Source organism: Sarcophilus harrisii, chromosome 3, assembly GCF_902635505.1.
Source record: "Sarcophilus harrisii chromosome 3, mSarHar1.11, whole genome shotgun sequence".
NCBI classification, from domain to species: Eukaryota; Metazoa; Chordata; class Mammalia; order Dasyuromorphia; family Dasyuridae; genus Sarcophilus; species Sarcophilus harrisii.
The window spans coordinates 36,216,897-36,239,077 of NC_045428.1; the positions used below are offsets into that span (position 1 = coordinate 36,216,897).

The following is a 22,181-nucleotide window of genomic DNA, read 5'->3' on the forward strand; positions in this document are numbered from 1 at the left end:
TCCCTGACGCTCCAGTCGGCGGCTGCCTGTGAAGCTGCGGAGGGAGGGCGGTAGCGCCGCTTCTCCGGGGATTGCTTGTGTCTTCTAAGAATGGTGCTTGTTTCCAAGTGCATTTATTTTCCAGGACAGACAGGTCTGTTTGATACGTAAGTTAAAAGAGGATTCGCAAATCTGAGCCGCTAGGTCGGGGTCTCTCTGCCTCGAAGAAAACATTTCCAGCCCCAGCTTCTCCCCACCCCCATCACCATCACCACCCCCTTCCCCCCCCCCTTTTTTTTTTTAATGTGAGAATTTGAAAGCAGTGGGTAAGAGCCGCTAAACCTATCAGCGCCAGGCTGCCAGGCAGCCTATTACGATATTAAATAAAAACAGAAACAGCATGCCCATCATAGGCTAATCAATCCCCTCTCCGGCGCGCTTTCAAGCCAGGCTGAAGCCGCCTCCACGCAGCTCTCGGGCACTCATTCCGGGCATGGCTGTCTAAGGGCGCCCGCCTCTCCCGTCGTCCTTCCAAACTCTTTGGGGCATCGGGAGCCCCGGGGCGTCGCAGCCCCCGAGGTCCCCGGGCTTGTGCCATGCCAGGTCCAGACCGCCTGGCCGCTATGCCAGCGCGGAGCAGCCGCGGAGGGCGGCCTGGAGGTTTCCCCAGGGTCGCCGCTTATTAACCATTCCGCGTGGCTTCCTCCGGAGGAAGATGTGACAGCTCGCCCGAGGTAGGATTTGCTTGGCAAACAAAGGCGGCAGCGGCGGGTGCCGGGCGGCGGCTGGCGAGGTGGGCATTGTCTGAGCCGGGCTGATCAATTGCAGCCGGACTGGTCAATTTGCAGCCGGGCTGGGGAATTGCAGCTCGGGGCTGCCGGGGGGGGGAGTCAAGTCGCAGAGGGGTATCCGGGGGCCTCCTTGGGGTCCAGAGAGAAGCAGAGGAGGAGGAAGCAGGGGGGACACAGGGAGGATCGGTGGGAGGGGAGAGCGATGCTTTAGGAAACGAAGGCTTCGAGGAGCAGCTGGCTGCAGCCTCTCGGGGTGCTCCGGGGACACCCCTCGTTACTTTGCCCCTGGACTAGAAGACAGAGGTCACGCAGGAAAAAGCGCGCCCCTTCTCTTCGCCGCCAGCCAGGCTGTTGGCGAGGCTGAGTGAGGAGTTGGGGTGGGGGAGGAAAGGGGAGATCGTGAGATTCCAGAACTGAAAGAGGTGAGGGGAGAGGGGGGGAACCAGATGCCCTTTAGACTGGAGACCTGTTAGCTAAGAAATAGGCTTTCGCACGGTCATTCGGCGTGCTGAGAATCTCCCTTGCCATCAGTTAAAAAGGGGAAACCCGGGCGGTATCTTAGAGAAAGAACTATTTGGATTTCACCTGATCCAGAGGAGAAGGAGATGTCTCCGTCCATTTTGCATAAGGACTGGCTGGTCCGCACTGTTTACTCTCATTGTTTGTACAGACTAAAATCAGAGTTTCCCAGTGGGGAGGGAAAACCGGGGTTTTGCTCCGTCCTGGCTTCTCTCTCTCTCTCTCTCTCTCTCTCTCTCTCTCTCTCTCTCTCTCTCTCTCTCTCTCTCTCTCTCTCTCTCTCTCTCTCTCTCTCTCTCTCTCTCGTTTTCAAACAACTGGCCGACTGCAGATGGCAAGCAGGATTTTTGTTAGAGATTTCTGGCGAACAGAACCGAAGCAGGAGCCTGTCTCTCCTTGAAGGGCTAGAGATGGATGAAGGGGTTCTCAGAGTACAAGGCAAAAAATTGAAGTGATTTGCAAAGGAAAGTTACACACCTTGACTGACGCAATGGTGTTTTCCATTTTGCCTAAGTTGACAAAGAAATGTCAAGAGATAACAGGGACTGGTGGTATCTTCCATATGACATGTTCTGGGCTGTGAGCGTGAGAATTTGTCATTGCCTTTGACCCTCGCCACAGAGAAATAGCCAAATCACAACGAAGGATTTCCATGACACTTTTCCAGTCTTCGGTGGTCTAAAACATTGCTTTTTGTTTTGTTGATCTGGGCAGAGGGCTATTAAAAGTTGACTTCTCAACAATGATAAAGATACTTCACTGGATCTGATATTTACAAAATAGCAAATTAACGTCTTTTACACCCTTCCCCAATTGCTCAAAATGTCTTGTTTTCTCAAGGAAAAAAATGGGAAAATTCCAAACTCAAAAGCTGGTGTTGAATCGAAGGTGAAATACTATTGTGGCTTTTCTTCCCTGCCTTAATGTCTCTTTGTATGCAGGTTGGGTGTGTGGAGGATGTTGGTAATGTTTTGTTTTGTTTTTTGAACCACAAGTGGTGGTTGATTCTGCTGATCCATACATAGTGTTTCAGCTGGTCCTTCTGTGATGGATGGCTTATGGTTTTGAGATAAGTCAGCTTGGATCTGTGTCCTGGACCTTAGTCTGTGGTATAGCGGAGAGAGAGCTAGCCTCTGAGCCTAGGGGACCTGAGATCTAATCCTGCCTTTGACATATACTGGTCTTGTGACTTTGGACAAGCCAATGAACCTTTCAGTAAGACAATAAGCTATGGGCGATTATTGACCTAAATTGATAGGGGAAATTTTCTCACCTGGGAGTTACCTATCTCAATGAAATTATATGTTCAGTCCTTGGCCTACACGTATATATGCATATATATATATATATATATATATATATATATATATATATGTGTGTGTGTGTGTGTATATACATACATGTTAACACCCTAAATAAGAGATATTGTGAGTTAACCCAGGAAGAACTGGATTCAAGTCCTACCCCTCACACATGCTAGCTATGTAGCTGACTGTGGCAAGTCACTCAATTGCCCAGTGTCTCAGGGAACTCCCTCTCAGACCATAAATGTGAGGGTGTAGAGTCAGAGAATTTATACATTCAATTCCAGCTCAGCCACATACTACCTGCCTGCTTCATTTTGGACAAATGTCTGCCAGTTCTGGATCCTAGTTTCCACATCTGTAAAATGAGAGAGTTGGACTAGATGATAGTATAAAGTTATTTCCAATTAGAAATGGGTGATGCCATGATCTTAAATTAGCTTGCCAAGATTTCCCATGCCAGGGCCTCCATACACCCATGAAATCACAATCCTACACTGAGGGAAAAGAAAAAAATGAAATATTCACAGCTGGAAAGAAGCTTAGAGATCATCCAGTCTAACCCCAATATTTTACTGATGGTATAACCTGCTATAATTGATGAAGCTTTCACCTACAGGCAGAACCAGGATTGAAACCCAGGTCCTTGAATTCTGAACTCAATGATCTTTCCACTATACCACATTGCTTCCTCCTCTGTATCTCTCTTTCTAGGTGTCTGTCTGTAATTCTGTTTCTTTGTCTTTCTCCATTTTTCTGTCTGTCTGTCTTTCTCTCTATCTCTTTGTCTATTTCTGTCATTCTATCTCTGTCTCTGTGTCTCTCTCTGTCTCTGTCTCTCTCTCTCTCTCAGTGTGTTTTCTATTTTTGTGTGTTTGCCAGCTCTCTATCTCAATCTGTTTCTCTGTCCATTTGTCTCTGTGTACCTGGTTGTCTCTGTCTCTGGGTCTCTCTGTCTCTCTCCTCCCCATCTCACCCTTTCTTTTGCTCTCCCTCTCTCCCCTTCTCCTTTTCTCTTTTCACTGTGAAAAGCTGGTAACACAGCATTGTTCCACTCACTACTATATCAGCTTCATTAAGAAAAGTCTTTCAGCCTTCCAGGTTCTGTGAATTAACTTTGATTTCAATCATATCAAACATTTCTTTTCAAAGGAAAGTCTCAGGTCCTTAAGTCTACCCCCTATGGCCTATTTTGATTGTAGTCATGCTGACAGCACTTTAATGCAAACTACACCATTTATTTGTCATATAAACAGCACCAATAACGCAGGTGGGTGGGATGGCGATATCAGAACATGTTAAAGATACTGCTTCTCTTTTCTAGAGTTTGTATTGAAGTCTACATGCCACAACATCAGAAATGAAGAGGGGGAGATGGTATTAACTTTATTTATGCTGTGAAAGTGACCAGATCAGATAATTAGTTTTTTTTTTATTTAAAACACTTAGGTTATGGAGTACATTGTGCTGGGTATTTATTTCACAAGTTTCTGATTTCTTAAATGTCTAGGTTGTCTTCTCTAAGACATGTCCCAAGTCCCCTGCCATCAAGTTGATAGACTTTGAGTCTGTGACTGGAAAATTCATCAGCCTGGGCAGAAAATAGTCATATAGTCTCTATATCTTTACAGTTTGTTTATATTTGACAGTGTTTCAGCTCCATTCTCATACAATTTGAGATTCCATAGGTGCCTGAACTCCATGAGAAGACATGACTTCTAACTTTAGTACTGATGCTTTTTACCCATAAAAGTGAAATTCCCAACCTCATTTACTCTCTGATATAATTAGCAAAGAAAAACTACCAATCCACTCAATTAAATTCAACAGAAATACTCAAATTTAGAGGTATAAGGGATACTTAGAAGCAGTATAGCTTAGTGATCAGAATACTGGACTTGGAATTTTGGAAGGTGAAGGTTTGAACCCTACTTCAGATATGTACTAGGTATGTGAACTGTATAACTCAAGAAAGCATGATAAATAGACTTTAGAGTCAGAGCACTTGCATTCAAATCCTGCCTCTGTAGCATACTTCCTGATCGACATTGAGTAAGTCACTTACAACTTCTCTGACCCTCAGTTTCTCATCTTGAAAATTAGTGGATTGGACTCAATAGCCTCTGAGATCTTTGCCTATTCCAGATCCATGATCCCATCACTTCAGGCAAGTCCTCTTACTTCTCTGAGCCTTAATTTCCTCATGTATAGAGAATAAATGAGAATGTATGGAAGTACTTTATCAACTTGTTATCCATAGGCCTTCTAATCCAGTGCCTTCATTTTATAGGTAAGGAAGCCAAGACCCAACGAAGGTAGATGTACACAAGGTCACACAAAAAACAAATCCAGGATTCAAACAGAGTTCCTCCCAACTCCCAAATTATCACTTTGATATAAGGAGACTAAGTAGCAGAATAGCAGAATAGAAAGCTCAGAGGAATAGAAAAAGATCTGAGTTCCAAACTTGGTTCTGGCCATCAATCGTCTATATGACTATGGATAACCCATTTCCTCTCTTTGGATTCCTCTTCTGAAGAATGGATTGGATTAGAAAATCTCTAGAGTATCCTCACAGTTCTATTCAGAGCTCCTCATTATCCTATTTCCATAGTTATTGTGTAAAGTATTTCTGTAATGGCAGTTGATATATGGATTAATTGCTGACTCCTCTCTTGTCTTTCTTTCCCTTTTCTTCGACCTTATTAACTAAATCCTCTTCCTCCAACGGAACTCTGCTTCTCCCTCTCACTTCTTCAGTCCTGCCTGTTATTTCCTAGACGCAACTTTCTGCTTAACAGGAAAGTGAATCAAACTTAATAATAAAACACCCCATGCATGTCAGACCCCTCAATGTCTTCAGCAAATGTTCTTGAGTCAATAGTCCACCTGCTCATCCTTGATTGCTAAATTATTGGGTCAGTCCACACTATCAAAGCAGAAGAGGGAAATAGGACTCAATTTGCAGCTGTCTTTCAGTCCCCTTTCAGTCCTTCCTTCCTGCCTACTTTTTGGTCAGTCACTGAGCAAAGAATCACAGGATAGGTGGGTGGGAAAAGACCTTAGAGACCAGCTACTGCAGCTTAGACCTGAACCAGGATCTTTTCCACATCCTCTCTGACAAGTGAGCTTGTAGCCTTTACTCAGAATTGCCCCCTTGAATAAGAGCCTGACACCTCCTCAGGAAGTTCTTACAGGTATGGGACAGCTCAAAGATGTCAAAAGTTTGTTGCTTCCATTAAATCTTATGCCTTCTGGGGCTAAGCAGGATAAGTAGACTTATTTTTCAGCCTTATGAATATTTTGAGGCAGAAATCATATCATCTTAACCTGGCCATGTCTTTTCTCTTCGAAGACTAAACATTACTGATTCTAAGAGAGAAACAGAGAAAAACAGAGACAGGAACAGAAAAATAGAGAGGGAGAGAGAAGGAGGGATGGAATAAGATGAATTGAGGAGAGGGAAGGAGAAAGAGAATAATAAAGAGGAGGAGAAAGGAGGGGAAGAAAAAAAGAGACAGAAAAAGGGAGAGTAGTATAGACAGAGGAAAGGAGGGAGAGAGTTAAGAAAGAAAGGGAGAGAATGAGGGAGGAGAAGAGAAAAAGAAAGAAAAGATGGGATGGGGAAGTATAAAAGGAAAGAAAAGAGAAAGAGAGGAAAGAAAGGGATAAAGAGAGGAAAGAGTACAAGATAGGAAGGAAGGAGAAGAGGAATAGAGGAGGGAAAGATGTAAAAGGAAAATAAAGGAAAGTAAAAAGAAATAAAAAGAGAGGGAGAAGAAAGAGGGAGAGAGGAGGAGAGAGAAAAAAGAAGGAAAATAAAGGAAAGTAAAAAGAAATAAAAAGAGAGGAAGAGAGAACGGGATAGAGAGATAAAGAGAGGAAGGAAAGGAGGGAATGGGAATACAAGATAAGAAGGAAGGAGAGGGGGAATAGAGGAGGGAAAAAGGAAACAAAGAAAAAGGGAGGGAGAAGGAAAGAGAAAGAGAGGAGGAGAGAGAAAAGTGGAAGGGAGAGAGAGACAGGGAGAAAGAGAAGGAGAAGGGGAGAGGAGAAGAAGAGGGACAGATAGAGAGGGAAGATGAGTGAGAAAGAACGACAGAAAGAAGGAGAAAAAGAGAGTGAAAAGGAGAGAGGTGGGGAAGAGGAAAGAGAGAGAGGGAGAGGGAGAATAGGCAAAGAGAGAGAGAGAGAAATACAATGACAGGAAGAGAGAGGAAAAGGGCAAGAGAGTTGGGAAAGAGGGGGAAAGAGAAAGAAAGCCCAAGATAATAATGGGAGGAAAGCATGGATACAGGTAATTACCATGAAAGGAAGAATGGGATAAGCAAAACTTTAGAAGAAATATGAGATCATTTGGCAGTGGCACTGAGAAATCAGGGAAAGACTCGATATAGAAAAAATGACATTTGAGTTGGGCCTAGATGAAAGGAAGAGATTTCAAAAATTGGGAAGAGTGCCACAGGCAGAGAAGAATGAGCATAAAGCCAAGAGAGAAGAGAGGGCAGAATAAGAAATGGGGACCAAAAGGAGACCGTTAGGACTGGTCTAGAGCATGCAAGAAATGGGGGAGGATGCAATGTGTCTGGAGAGGAAAATATGGGCCTCATTCTGAAGAACTTTTGAGGCCAGAATCAGGAGGCTATTTATTCTCTACTAAGAAGACAATGGGAAGTCACTGGAGGTTGTTGAGTTGCAGGCTGGAAATCACAGTGGTACATCACTCAAAAGTGTCATACATTTAAAATCTTGAGGAAACTATCTTGAAGACGGCTTTCATGTTGGCCTTTCATCAGCCTATCAAGTTTTAAATAAGAAAGAAGCCTGATTTGCTGAAATAGCCCAAAACACTAAGCTAGAAATCAGGAGACCTGGGTTCTTGTCCCAGTTCTAACACTAAATAGCTATGTGGGGACAAATTATCCCCAACTTCCCGTGCTGCTCAGTTCCCTTATCTGTAAAATAATAGTTGTTCTTTTCCAACTCTATATGATCTAATCCCTATAAAAATCTAAGACTTTCTAGGACAGAATTTGGAAGATTCAAGTGGTCTAGACTGCACCAAATCCTTCAATCCTCCCTCATGATGTCCAAGTGACTCTGGATTCTGAAAGGCTTTTCCCAGTCATACAGTCATGCTGGCCAAGGACTAATGGGCAAGATACTCTTTATTAACTCTCTTTACACAGTCTCAGATTGCATTAGTTTTCTTAGCTGCCACAACATACTGCTAATTTCTACTGAGTATGCAATCCACTAAAACCCTAAATCTTTTTCATGCAAACTGTTTCCTAGCCACATCATTATCAGCAAAGCCTTCATTTTGTATTTGTAAAGTCAATTTGTTGAACCTGGATTTAAGACTTTAAAATTAATCCAAATATTAAATGCAGCTACCACAGGACCTGGCACATAGTAGGCACTCAAGAAATATTTGCTGAAGATACAGAGCATGCTTTGCAAACTTCAAATTGCTATATAAGTGCAAATTATTTATTTTCTTATCCCTATTCAATCTCATCTTCATGTTGGCCTTCATAGCTAGAGATTGATGCTGGTATCCAGAACAGTTTAAAGAAATAAATCTATTCCTATTTTCTGAGGTTTGTCAAAGCCAAAGTTCCAAATTTCCCAGGTTTCTTATCCCTGGTTCACAGTCCCTGATAATTAGTGTCAAAATGAAAGCAGACCCCAAAACAGGACCTCACTGTGCAAAGTCCATGAAATTGGACCCAGCATCATTAATTATTCCAGATTTAGCTGCACTAATTATGTATGCAAAAAGAATCTTAAATATCCTCGACAATAAAAAACCATTCTTCATGTCTGTATTGCAAGAGGACCACAATCCAATCCAAAATCAATCTATTAAGACGTGATTCTGTGTGTAGGCACTGTGGACATAAATATGAAAAAATAAAAAGCAATAAATAAATATAATAATAAAGTCTCTGCCCCAAAGGAACTTGCATTCTAAATGGGGAGAAGGAGGGAGGAGAAGAGCATGATAGAGCATAAAATACATATGTGGTGATTTCAGGAGAGAGAACATATTGACATCTAGGGACATCTGGCCATGAGCTGTGCCTTGAAGGAAGAAGAAATCCTAAGAGACATGGGTAAAGAGAGTAGAATGATGTGAGCATAGAAATAAAGGCAAAAGATAGAATGCTGAGTTTGGGGAACAGCAAGTAGACCAAGAAGCGTGGTATTAGACTAGGAAGGCAATATCTAGAGAGTCTCCATTTGCAGTAATCGGTACATTCCCTTGCCCTCTCCTCTCTTCTCTTAGTTCCTATCGGATTTTCTTTTGGATTGCACCATCCTCCCTTTCCCTATTGTCTACTCAGGGCACCCGTGCTCTTTTGGTGTTGCTAAAAAGCACACTGTCGATCTTTCTATTTGGGGCTGACTCCCAGTCTGGCAGCTTTGAACCCCAGATGTCTGAAAATGCCATCTTTGGTCTAATCAAGGGAGCAATGAGAGATGAGCTTGAGTGAGAATCTGAACGGGGAGAGTGAAAGCAGCACACCAGCTGTCAAAACATCCAGCTGTCTGACTTCTTAGCTGATTGAGAAAGGATGGTTATTATCCTTCTGGACAGGAGAGCATCTGGTTTACCTCTGCCTAATGCTGACCCCCAAAAAAGGCAATGAGTCTAATACACTCCATCTGTGAGAGGATGATTTATTGTGAAGTTTCAACTCCAGAACCTTTTGGACAGTGAAGTTCGATTCTTTTCCCCCAGGAAATCGACTATTTAGGTTAGGCAATGAGTAAGAAAATACAGTTAAAAATCAATTATATACCAGGTAATGGGATGGTCAACTCATACGGGACAAGTAACACCCCCCCCTCAGTCTAGCTATCCCTTTGCCAGGACTTGGCTTCCTGGTTTGAAGCATTGAATGTTTATCATCTAAACATTTTATAAGATCTTGGACTGAAAATTGGGAGGAATCTTAGAGGTTTGCTATAAAACACTTTTATTTTATGAAGAAACTGAGGCTGAGAAAAAACTGTGACTTAACCTGGGTCACAGTTATAGTAAATATTTGAAGCAGGATTTGAAATGAGATTTTCTTGATTTCAAATTCAGCACAGCATTCACTACTCCCCGATGTCTCAAAATTGAGAAAATGAGGTAGAGCAGTGAATAGAGTACCATAATTGGAGTCAGGAAACCTGAGTTCAAATCTTGCCTCATACAATTATTAGCTCTGTGACCCTGGGAAAAGAATTTAATTTTTTCTCAGTCTTGGTTTCTTCATCTGTAAAATGGGATATCCATAGTATCTACCTTATAGAGTTGTGAAGTTATAGAGTTGTGAAGAATCCAATGAAATAATCTATATAAAGCCCTTTGGAGTTTGCTATAGATGAATGAGTTTGATCTTTTATTCATTCTGTATATACCATTTTGTGCATATAGTGTGTCCAATGATAAAATGCAAACTGTTTCAGAGCAGGAACCATTTCATTTTTGTCTTCCTATTTCCAGCACTGAGCACCATATCTGACACATTGAAGATCCTTAATAAATGCTTATTTATTGATCTATTCAACAAGCCTTTATTAAATGTCAATTATGTGCTAGTGCCTCAGAATAGAAAAATAAAATAAAACGGTCCTTTCTTTAAGGAATGTACATCTGGGGATAGGGGAGAGGGAAGTAGACGCATAAATACATCAATAAATACAACATATGTAGAAAGGATGATGGGGCAGGGAAAATTTGGGGAAAATGAAGAAAGATTTCACATATGACGTAGCACTCGAGATGAGCCTTAAAAGAAGCTGGAACTTCTAAGAACAGAAGAAGGAGGGGGTACATTCTAATTTTGGAGAACAATCTGAGCAAAAGCACATAGACAGAAAATGAGATGTTAGGTTGGATGCCAAATTTTAGGGACCACAGTAGGATAGCTTCTCCAGAACAGAAGAGCATGAAGGGGAGGAAGGTCAAATCAGCCAGGGAAAGGAGACTGAAATCAAATAGCAAAGCATTTTAAATACCAAGAAGGGAAGCCTGGATTTCCTCCCAGAGGCCCAGAGGTTCAGAGATGCACTGAAGCTTTGTGAGCAGGACACAAGATTGATTGACATGCCCTGTAATTCCATCTGCTTCCCTTCCAGAAGTTAAAAAGTGTTTGGGAAGTCCGTCAAATCTTATAGATCTTTATTTGATCTATTGAGATTTGGGCTTCTGGGAAATTTGCAAAATTGTTTCAACTTGTTTCCTTGGTTGAAAGATGGTATCATCAGGGATCTTTTATAGTGGGAGGAAATAAAAGGAGGAAATTCTCCTTAGTAGCAGTTTATTCTTATTATCTTATGAGGCTCTGAGGAAAGGGTATGATTGTAACATATTGAAGACACCAAAATCTAGAACTCCCTGACTTTAACCAGATCTAATTGAATATAAAAATAAAATCCTCACCTGATTCCCATGGCCAAAAGTTCTTTGCTAGTCACTAGAGGCTCACTAAATCACTGGGACTTGGGGATGAAGGGAGGAAAAAGCATTTCTTAAATACTATGTGTAAGCCAGACACTGTGCTAAGAACTTTACAAAAATCTCATTAAATCCTCACAACAACCGAGGGTAAGTTCCTCCTAAAGTGGAGAAAACGGAGGCAAACAGAGAGAGTAAGTGACTTTCCTGGGTCAGGTCTGAAGCCAGATTTGAACTCAGTTCTTCATGAACCAAGGTACAAAGCTCTATCCATTGAGCCACCTGGTTGCATAGCAAGGAATATTATATATATATATGTGTGTGTGTGTGTGTGTGTGTGTGTGTGTGTATGTGTGTGTGTATGTATGTATATATGTAATGTCAGCTTCTTTAAATAAATACATTTATCATATATGTGTATAAATATATATATATAACATTTGTATGTATTTATCTCTGTGTGTCACTATATGTATAAATAGATAGATATAGACATAGATATAGATATAGATATATAATTAGTCTGTACCTGTGATTTCATCAGTTTAAAGAACTTCTTGTGTGGAAACTTACTCCTTTAGAACTGATCTTCCAAAACTTAGAATCAGAGCTCCAGAAGTGAAAGGGACATAAAGGTCTTTATGACCTGGGCTCTTCCTCTTTTTCCAGCACATACCCTGTGACCTAGCAACACTTGTCGACTTGGGGTTACTCATTTGCTTAAATTCATATAACATCCTTCCTCGACCCCATTTGAGTTTTTCTTGGCAAAAAATTTTGGAATGTATTTCCTTCTGTGGCTCATTTTACAGGTGAGGAAACTGAGGCTGGGAAAATGATGTAAAGGCCTAAGGCCACACAGGTCAAAGAGAGGATTTGAACCTGTCAGAAGCACAGAATGATAGCATTTTAGAAGGGGATTCTTAGTTGATATTAATATATATATATATATATATATATAAATCAATATGTAAAAAGAATCCCCACTAGAAAGGGAGGAAATAATCTGGCTTTTTTCTAATAGGTCTCAAAGTGGAGGGCACCTATCACCTCCCAAGGTGGTCCATTCCACTTTGAGAGCTTTCTGATTGCCCTCAAGTTTTTCTGATGACAATTCTGAATTGCCTTTGTGGCAGCTTACACCATTACTCTTGTTCCATGTGGCCTAAGAAGATGGAATTAAGCCTGACCTGTCTTCCACATGATGGCCTTTCAAATATTAGAAGACAGCTACCATGCCTAAAAAAAACAAGATGCATACAAGATGTATATATATGACATCTAAGTGGCATAGTGAATAGAGTGCCAGTCCTGAAAGTAAAAAGACTCATCTTTCTGGGTTCAAATCTGGCCACAAACACTTACTAGCTATATGACCCTGGCCAAGTCATTTAGCTATGTTTGTCTCAGTTTCCTGATCTGTCAAATGAACTACAGAAGGAAATGGCAAAACTACTCCGGTATCCATGGAAGCATGAAGCGAGTCAGATGAGACATGGAGAAAGAGAAGGGATGTTATATGCATTTAAGTAAATGAGTAACCCCAAGTAAACAAGCGTTGCCAGGTCACAGGATATGTGAAGAGTTGGAAAAAGAGGAAGCTCCCAGGTCATATAGACCTTTAATGGCAGCATTTAAATTTTATCCTAGAGGTAATATGAAGACCCTGGAGTTTATTGAGCAAGGATAATAATTTACACTTTAGAACAGTCATCTTAATAGAAGAGGATGGATAGGAATGAATAGGAATTGGAAATAGGCAGACCAGCTAGAAGGCGATTGTAGGAGTCCAGGAGAGAACCAATAAGAGCTTGAATTAGGATGGAGGCCATATGAGGGAGGTAAAGAGGACACTTATGAGAGATGATTTGGAAACACATTATGAGGCTGAGTGTGACTGAAGAGTACAAGATGGCAACAAGGTCATGCACTCAGGCACTTGGAGGGATGATGCTGTCCTTACCAGTAATAAAAAAATTAGGAAGAAAGATGAGGGGAAAATAATGAATTGTTTTGAATTACTATGTTAGAGATGAGGAATTCCTCATCAAAAAATTATATGGCAGTAAGAGAAGATTTTTTTTCCCACTGGAAAGAATGAAGGATGATAGATGGACAATCCCAGATGTGCTTACAATGTCTGGAGAGAAGGAGAAAGACCTCAATCATATTGGGAGGACCTCTATAGTAAATGCAACAAGGTACCTGAATGGATCAAGGGCTGGGCCTTTTGGTTGTGGCATTGGGAAAAAATGAGTTCAAATTTGGCCTCAGACATTCAGTAGCTCTGTGATGCTGGGAAAATCATTTACCCTCTGCCTGACTCAGTTTCCTCATCTATAAAATGGAGATAACAATAGCACCTACCTTCCAGGATTGTTGTGATAAGAAAATAGGTTAATATTCCTAAATCACTTTGTAAACCTTAAAGTGCTAAACAACTACTATTATTATGTTTTATATTAATATCATTATAAGGATGTAATAGCAGTGAACCAAAAAGAGCAGGCATGGATAGCTCGTATCATTGTAGGGAACTCCTGAATTGATAAGAATAAAAATATTTTTGAGTATCTGGGAGAGATCAGTAGAATAAAAATAATTATTGACTTCTAAATCACTAACAAAGAAATATTGCAAATAAGATCCAAAATAAGAGCATTACATTTCCACAACAGAGAGAAAATAACCAAACATTTGAGGAGAGAAGATAGCTTTTCTATCTCATCTTAGTAAGTTTGTTCTTCATCTTATAGTTGGAATTCACCTTCAAAGAATACTATAGGACCATATGTTAAGTACTCAGCAACATCAGTAAGAGGAATCAATTGATACAGACACCCAGATGCCTTTCTCTCCTTAGAAAATGTAAAAAAGGTATAGCAATTGCAGTGTCATTTCCTGCTGGAGAGACTTAAGGGAGAATTAAGGGAAAAAAACAAATTCAACACCTGCTGGAAAACAGAAGCTAAGATAACCTGCTCCCAAGCCTGAAACTCTGATTGGGCCTGAGAAGGCTTAAGAAGTAGTCCTGTTATAGAAACAAATGGCAAGAAAGTGTCTGTTACAATCAGTTCTTCAGTCTCCTAAATCCATTTCTCCACTGACAAGTGGATTTAGTGTCTGTCGAAGTCAAATTGGAAAAAAACCCCAACACAATGGGAACCAGTACAAAAGGGATAAAAAAATGTGATTGCAATGTACATTGAACTAGGTGAAATGCAGTTTTTTTTTAAATAATACTATTGTAAAAATATAGAAGTATATATAATGACTGTAATGATCTGGGAAGTCTCTTTTCCTCAAAATGTTGTTAAATCTGTGCTCTAAACACGCTTTTCTGACTCATCTGCTGGTCATTACTGTAGCACATATCAGTAAGGAAATAATTCAACTCAACCAGCATATATTAAATACTTACTTTATGTCAGGCACTGTGCTAAGCAATGGGGATAAAAGATAAAACGGCCCCTATTCATCAATATTCTATTGGGGTGGCGATACATAATGTAGTCTGTAGAAAGTTAGAAGAAATAATTAAAATGTTACATAGTGATTTCGGGAAGAAAAGCGTTTTAGTTTTTTCTTTTATTTTGTTTTACTTGGGATAATTAAGAAAAGTATCATACAAGAGTTGGCTCCTGAGCCATGCTTGAAATACCACCAGGTATTTAATAGATTGGAGTTAAGAATGGATTGTATCCCCCTCACTTTGCACCATCTCTATAAAGGCACGAGAATGGGAGATCTAAACCAGAATTAGCTAATAGAACTCAAGTTGTTCTGGATCAAGGATTGTTTGAAAGAAAGAAATATGAAATAAGCCTGAAAGATAGATGGGAGAAAAATGGTGAAGGCCTTTAAAATGCCAGGCCAAAGATCCTCACCATGACTTAACTTGGTTATTCGGAATGACTTAAAAATGCATCGCAACATGGACTATATATAGACAATGGAAACATTATAGAATCCAGAGGGAACATGGTCATTGTATGAAACTATGGCAGCCAATTGGAATTCATACCCAGAGCATCCCTTACAAGAATCACTTAACCAACATAGGATTCCTCTTTGTCAAAGCTGGCTAAAATACCAGATGATTTCATATCCCTTGTAATTATGATGGTCAGAGGAGAAATCTCATCACGGTGAGAGAGATTCTCATCACTCTGAATTTGTTCAGCCCTGAACACAAAATAATTATACACAAAATAATTAAATCTATAAGCGTTTATTAAACACCCACTATGTGCCAGACTCTACAAATACAAAAGGAAAAAAAAGGTCTTCACCTCAAGAATTCTATATTCTACAAAACTGCACATTTATATAGAGACCTTTCCAGATCTGTGGCCCTAAGTAAATACAAAAACACACAGAGAATAAAAATATTATCAACATGATATAACAACACAATCCTGTTAAACAGTATGTTATAATAAATTATATAAATAATATTATAATAAATATAATGTAATTTCCAGCAGAGAAGGCATTAGCAATTGAAAGATCAACTAAGAGTTCATGTACATGGAGGTGACTAAGATACTAAAGATTTGATGAGAAGGAGATGAGGAAGGAAGCAATTCTAGTTATGAGGGAAGAACCTTTGACAAGACCTAGAGACATTTCATCCATGGAATGTGTGTATGAGGAACTGTAAGGATTTCTGGAGTGTAGAGAACATGAAAAGGGGGGATGAGGCTGGAATGTCAGATGACTCTAAATGAAGCCCTTCTGATGAAGGTTTCTAAGATTATATCCCTTGGCCATGAATAAGAAAAGGGAGGGCTAATATGATTACAAATAATCAGAGATCCCGCTACAAAGTTGTTTTAGCTACAAAATGCTTTAAGAAGTTCTGAATACTCTTCTGACATTCTTATCTAATGCTACCCTTGCTTATCACATATGTATGAATTAATAAAAGCATCTATTAAATACCAATTATGATCAGGCACTCTTCTATGCCCTGGTCAATACAAAATCCCCTGTTTGGTATACAATGTTTTTCACCACAACTTCTTCCTGTCCTTTTTTTTTTTTTTCTTGACTAGGTAAACAAGACCATTCTTTGCTCCATTTCTTACCTAGCCTCATTTACTGAATGGGCATTAACTCAGTCAAAGTGAGGTCTGGGAAAGATCTTAGCTTTTAAAAAGCCAAGGTCCTCCACTGCATCCCACTTGTATCTTCAGTTGTCCTGATTCCTGTCTTGCCATTGGATCTAAATGGTTCCAAAGGAGAATATGAGGCTGGTGACTTTGCACAGCCCTCCCTCACTTAAATTTAATTCATCTGCATATCATGGCATTGCCTTCCTGACGTCAGAGAACTGAAAATAAACAATGAAAACAACATCTTACTGCCCAAGTAGTTTTTTGACATTGACCTTCTTGTGCCTGAACAAATGAGAAACTCTCTCTCAGCTCAGGGTATTTTATTTGGCCATCCCCTCATCTTTGGAGTGTTCTCCCACCCCATCTTCGTTCTGGCTCTCTTTTTGGAATGCAGGAGGCAGGAGACCCATCAGGAGGATGGTCAAATGTGGAATATCCCATTTCCAGTCCTTCTCAGCCTTTAAATACCCTATTACAATTCCATCATTACAGCTTACTGAATATGTGTGAACTAGAAAACCATTACATCACCATAGTAAGTACTAAGTATATATGGGAACTAGAGAACCATCATCTCATCAATTCCACTGAGTTAACACCTTGTTTCAAGTATACTTCTCTAGAGTTTCTGCTCTCTACATTCACCTTCTGGCTTCTTTTAAATCCCAACAAAAATCCCTCTTAGTGTTCATGCCCTCCTTCTTTTAATTATTTTCTATTTATCCTGCATATCACTTATTTGTACATATTTCTTTGCTTATTGCCTCCCCCATTAGATTGTGAGCCCCACGAGACAGATTTTCTTGTGTCTCTTTTTGTATTCTTGGTGCTTAACATCAGGTGTCTGACTAGCAGGTGCTTAATACATGTTTATTGACTGGCTGAACAACTGGTTCAGTGGCCTATACAATCCTTTCAGTCTGATCTTTTACTTAAGACTTAGAAAGTTTATTGGATAAGGTTCATGTCCTCTAAATTTAAATGAGAGAAATGCAGTCTTCTCCTTAGTGTCTGGTTATTTGTGTATTGTAATAACTGGCACAGAATATTATTCAGGAAGTAGAAATTTGAAATGAAACTGGGAGAATTTTGAGCCAATCTAAAAAAGCATGTGATAGGAAAAATAAAATGGTCCATCTCTTCAGAGAGTATGCAGCCTAATGGTAGAATCATAACTTTTAAAACAGTGGTGGTCAGGAAAGGAAGTTTTGGTCATAAAAGTCAAAAGAACAGAGAATTCACCAAAGGGCAATAAAGAAATGTGTCCTTTTTAAAAGCAGTGGTATACTGATTGGATTATTGTGTTCAAGTAGATGATTGAATAGGAAGTGAAACATGGTCTGGTGTATGACGAGAGTTCCAAAAGTGAATATAATAATTTTCATAGCATATAGGGATATAAATTTGATAGGTCTAAAATGGGGAAGGGAAGAAGAGGCTGATTAAGGTGGGAGGAAATAAATAAGAGGGTAGATGGTCCAGCATGCAGAGAGAAGGTGTTCTGTTGGTATATTGTAAAAGAATGTCAGCTCTGTTCAGCACTGAGAATGATCCTATATCTGATAGTTATATATTATTTGTCTAAAGTCATAACAATGTTGCATAGATCCTGGTTGGGCTGCAAAAAGGTTTATTTTTAATATTCTGAATCAGCCAAAAAAGAAAAAGAAATTCTGACTTTGTCACAGAATAGCATAGACACTAACCAGTGTACCTTAATGAATTGGGTGATAGAGTTGGAGTCTGAAAGAACTAGATACACTTCCTGACCTTTCAACACACACACTTACTAGTTGCTTGACCATAAGCAAGTCACTTTAACTTCTCTGAATATCATTTTTCTCATCTGCATAATAGACATAAAAATATGAATAGTAAGGAACAATGTTACACTACTATATATTCTGCTACATTTGCTTAATCAAATAATTCTTGTGTTTTTTTCCCCACATGATTGACATGTTAACATGACAATTTCAAAACACAGGCTTTTGGGGAGAATTTTTATAAATAGATTTCATGATCTCTTATAATAAGATTTCACCTTCATCTACCTCTATATCATTATTAAAACTAACTTCAGTTGGTCAAAAAGTGTTTATTAAAAGTTTACTATATGCCATGGACAGTGTTGAGGTCTGAGAATACAAATACAAGCGCCCTTGTCTTCAAGGGGCTGACAGTCTGATTACAAAGACAACACATAAAAAGCTGAAAGATACCTAACCCAAAGACATTATAGAGAAGCAAAGAGGAGTGCAGCCTAGTGGGAAAATGAGTAAAGAGTAGATAATGAATGGGCACATGTATAAAATGTTCTTGTTTGTTTTCTAAGTCATCTGATAAGTCTGGATGGAGACAGTAGAAGCAAATCTTGAGAATTCATTTCATTCAATAAGATTCAATCCTTTATTCTGATTATTCCAAATAAAAATACACTTAATCTTGGATAATTTCCTTCAACAACTCTTCTTCAGTGGTCTACATATTCCTTTCAGTCTGATCTTTTATTTAAGATTTTCAAAGTTTATTGGATAAGGTTCATGTCCCCAAAGTCTCTAAATTTAAATGAGAGAAATGCAAACTTCTCCACAGTGTCTGGCTATTTGAGTCCTATGAATTATTATTAGGAAACTAGAAATTTGAGATAAAACTGGGGGAATTTTGAGCCATTCTAAGGAGAGCTCTTTCACAATCAAGTTTTCCTTCCTTGAAGTGATTTTACATGACCATAGGTTTTTAATGAAGACATCTTAAGGATTTTTCACTACAAAATATATATTTAACATGTTTGCCAAGTAAACTTACATGTGTATATCTTAGATATTGTACATATTGGGTATAATGACATCTAATTAAAAGTTTTAATTTAATGGTTCTACATTACATTTAGGCAGTTGTAGGCAATAAGGTTTTTTTCTTCTGTAATGATTTTTATATTATTGATATTATTATTATTATACTATTGGTCTGAAGGACATTTTGGGATCTATATTTGAAGCAGGGCAATCTTTCATCCATCTGTCCATGAAAGACAATGAGTAAGCTTTTGAGGTACAATTCTAGCCATTAGGGCATGTCCTGCTAGGAATTCAGTGGGTGGTAAATTTTTGCAGCCTGCAGTATTGCACACAGATTTTGCCATCTCCTTGCATAATATCTACATCGATCACTTAGTCTGGACTTCTTAAATATAACCCTTCTGTAATTTATGATGGTATTGTATTCAATTGCTAAATCCATTCCTCCATTGTCACAAAAAAAAATCTTTAAAACAGTCATTTGTTCAATGCTTCTTTGTTAACATATTGTTGATGTGAATGTCAGTCATGGAAGAATCTTTGATTCCATTTTTAAATCTTAGCCTTTTCACAGACTACATTTGCAGGTGAGTCACTTTCAGTTACCTTTAACAAATCCATTAGTGTTTACCTGCTAAACAGGAATGGTTGCTTATTCCAAAAATATTTCTGTAGTTTATGGCCAATTTATTAATAACATGTAATGATTATGACAATGACAATTATGATGATGGTGGTGCTAGTGATAGTGGTGATAATGATGATGATGACAATATTTGTGGTGATGGTGACCCTTTGAGAAAGTAAGTGAAAATAGTAGTCATGTCATCTCTTTTGGCCTCAGTCAAGAATAGAGTATTCTCTTGTCCAGACACTTTAAAGTAGGCATTTCATTCATCCCCATTGCTTGACACAGTGCCTGATATTTAGTAAGTGCTAAAAAAAATTGCACATTAATTGATTCCTATTTTAACTGAATAGAATCTTCACAATCACTTAAAGCTAGCTATATTTGAATGAAAGCATATTTTTAAATGAAGATTATCCCTTTAAATGAAGATTAGACATAAAAGTGCTTGGTGTTTGGATTTCTACAAGTTTCAATGTTCTGTCACATGACTTTCTCTAGGAATAATACAATTTATTTTCCCCTGCCTTTTGTACGCTTGGATAAGTCATTTAACCTCCTTGGGTCTCAGTTTCTTCATTTGTAAAATAAAAGAGGGGGACTAGATGGCTACTAATGTCCTTTCTAGCTTTAGATCAATCATCCTTCTAGATCTCAATAATTTTTATTGTCAGTAATCATTAAAGAATTATTTTTCTCAAGAAAAATAAAGTTTTTTTTAAAAAATATGCTTCATTCTGCATTAGGATATCATCAGTTCTTTCTCTAGATATGGATAGCATTTTTCATCATAACTCCTTCAGAGTTGTCTTGGATCATTATATTGCTGAAAATAGTTACGTTATTCACAGGTGATCATCTTACAATATGACTATTACTTTGTAAACAGTACATTTCGGTTTGTATCAGCTCATAGAAGTCTTTCCAGGTTAAGAAAGAATTTTTAAATAATACTTATTTAGGGTATGAATTTGTTGTATGGGGATTTTTCATCTGTTTCTTTATGAGAGACAGCAAGCTTTTGGAGGACAATTAAGTCTACCTCATCATGGCTACTAGGTAATTGAGCACTTGCTCGTGTAACAAATATTTATTTATAACACAAAAAGAAAAACAAAACTTTTTAAACAATTATTTGTGACATTTATTACGAGTTTATTTTTCTTTTAAATTGGGAGTCTTGGGAGAGAAAAATAAATATTTGTTAATTGAAAAATGAAATAAAACGGGGAAAAACCCACAAAACAAAACAAAAATTATTGTTCTCTTGTTATCTTTGGAGGAAAATGATTTATTTCCATTTCTCTCTGCTTTCTTATATACTATCATAAAAAGACCCCTCAACCTAGAGACCTAGAGGAAAAAATGGAACCAAATACCTGCCATTGGCATATATAAAGGGAAATGAGCTAGAAAGATATTTCTGTGCTCTAACAATTTTCTGTCTGTACTCAGTCACCCAAGACAAGGCTTCCTTATTTCGTGTTTGCTGTACAAGGAATGAGAAGCCGGGAAATTCAGCACCTCTGTCTTCAGGGCAAGGGGGTCCTTTGCTGCCAGCCATTAACTGTCAGTCCCAGAAAGTCCTTCCTCTGAGAATCTACTCCCAATAGCACTTTTCTGTCAAATTTCTCCTACAAAGTAGATGGCATCTTCTCCCAAAGGTTCCTGCTAATGCAGTGGACCCTGAGAACAAATATCTTCATCTTGTCTTGTGACAATTCACCCTTGCTCTATGACTGTGTACTGGGCTGCCCAGGGTCCACTGGTTCAATAAACCCAGAGACAACAGTATTTGAGGTCTCCAAGGTGGCCAGAGTGGCATCCCCATCAAGCCCAACTTCTAGCAAGGGAGCAGAGACTTTATCAACCACTTTCCATTCATGAGATGTGAAGATTCACTGCACAGGGAAAGAGATATATACCAAACCCTTTTTGTCCAATTAAAATCAGTTTCTTTTCTTCTCACATCAGGCTCCAAAGTCAGAAGCAATAAGATGCAATGGACAGAATACTGCACATGAAGGCAGAAAAATCTGGGAATCCTGTTTCAGTCTATTAAAACCTGTATGACCCCAGCAAATCACTTAAGCCCTCTGAATATCAAGATACTATCTAAGACTAAAGATATAGACCTTTTGAGAATGTTATCCTAGAGGGAGCTGACATAATGACATCTTCTCTGATAGAATAAAAACTCCTTGAGGGCAGTTACAGCTTCAATTCTTGCCCTTATATTGCCATTGCCAGGCATACAGTAGGTGCTTAATGAATCTTTTTTTATAGCTTTTTATTTATAAATTATATGCATAGGTAATTTTACAGCATTGACAATTACCAAACCTTTTGTTCCAACTTTTCCCCTCCTTCCCTCTATCCCCTCCCCCCGATGGCAGGTTGACCAACACATATTAAATATGTTAAAGTATAAATTAAATACAACATAAATATACATGTCCTAACAGTTATTTTGCTGTACAAAAAGAATCAGACTTTGAAATAGTGTACAATTAGCCTATGAAGGGAGTCCAAAATGCAGGCGGGCAAAAATATAGGGATTGGGAATTCTATGTAGTGGTTCATA

The 22,181-nt window shown here is 38.9% G+C and overlaps 1 protein-coding gene across 1 annotated transcript in view; it reads left to right on the top strand.

The window, feature by feature from the left end:
- The first annotated feature begins 382 nt into the window (after window positions 1-382).
- The window catches only part of KCNMB2 (potassium calcium-activated channel subfamily M regulatory beta subunit 2), a 285,452-nt gene continuing 263,653 nt past the window's right edge, over window positions 383-22,181 (top strand). The window contains exon 1 of the mRNA XM_031957691.1: window positions 383-713. The gene's annotated coding sequence lies outside the window, so the exon portion shown is untranslated. The remainder of the gene's footprint in view (window positions 714-22,181) is intronic.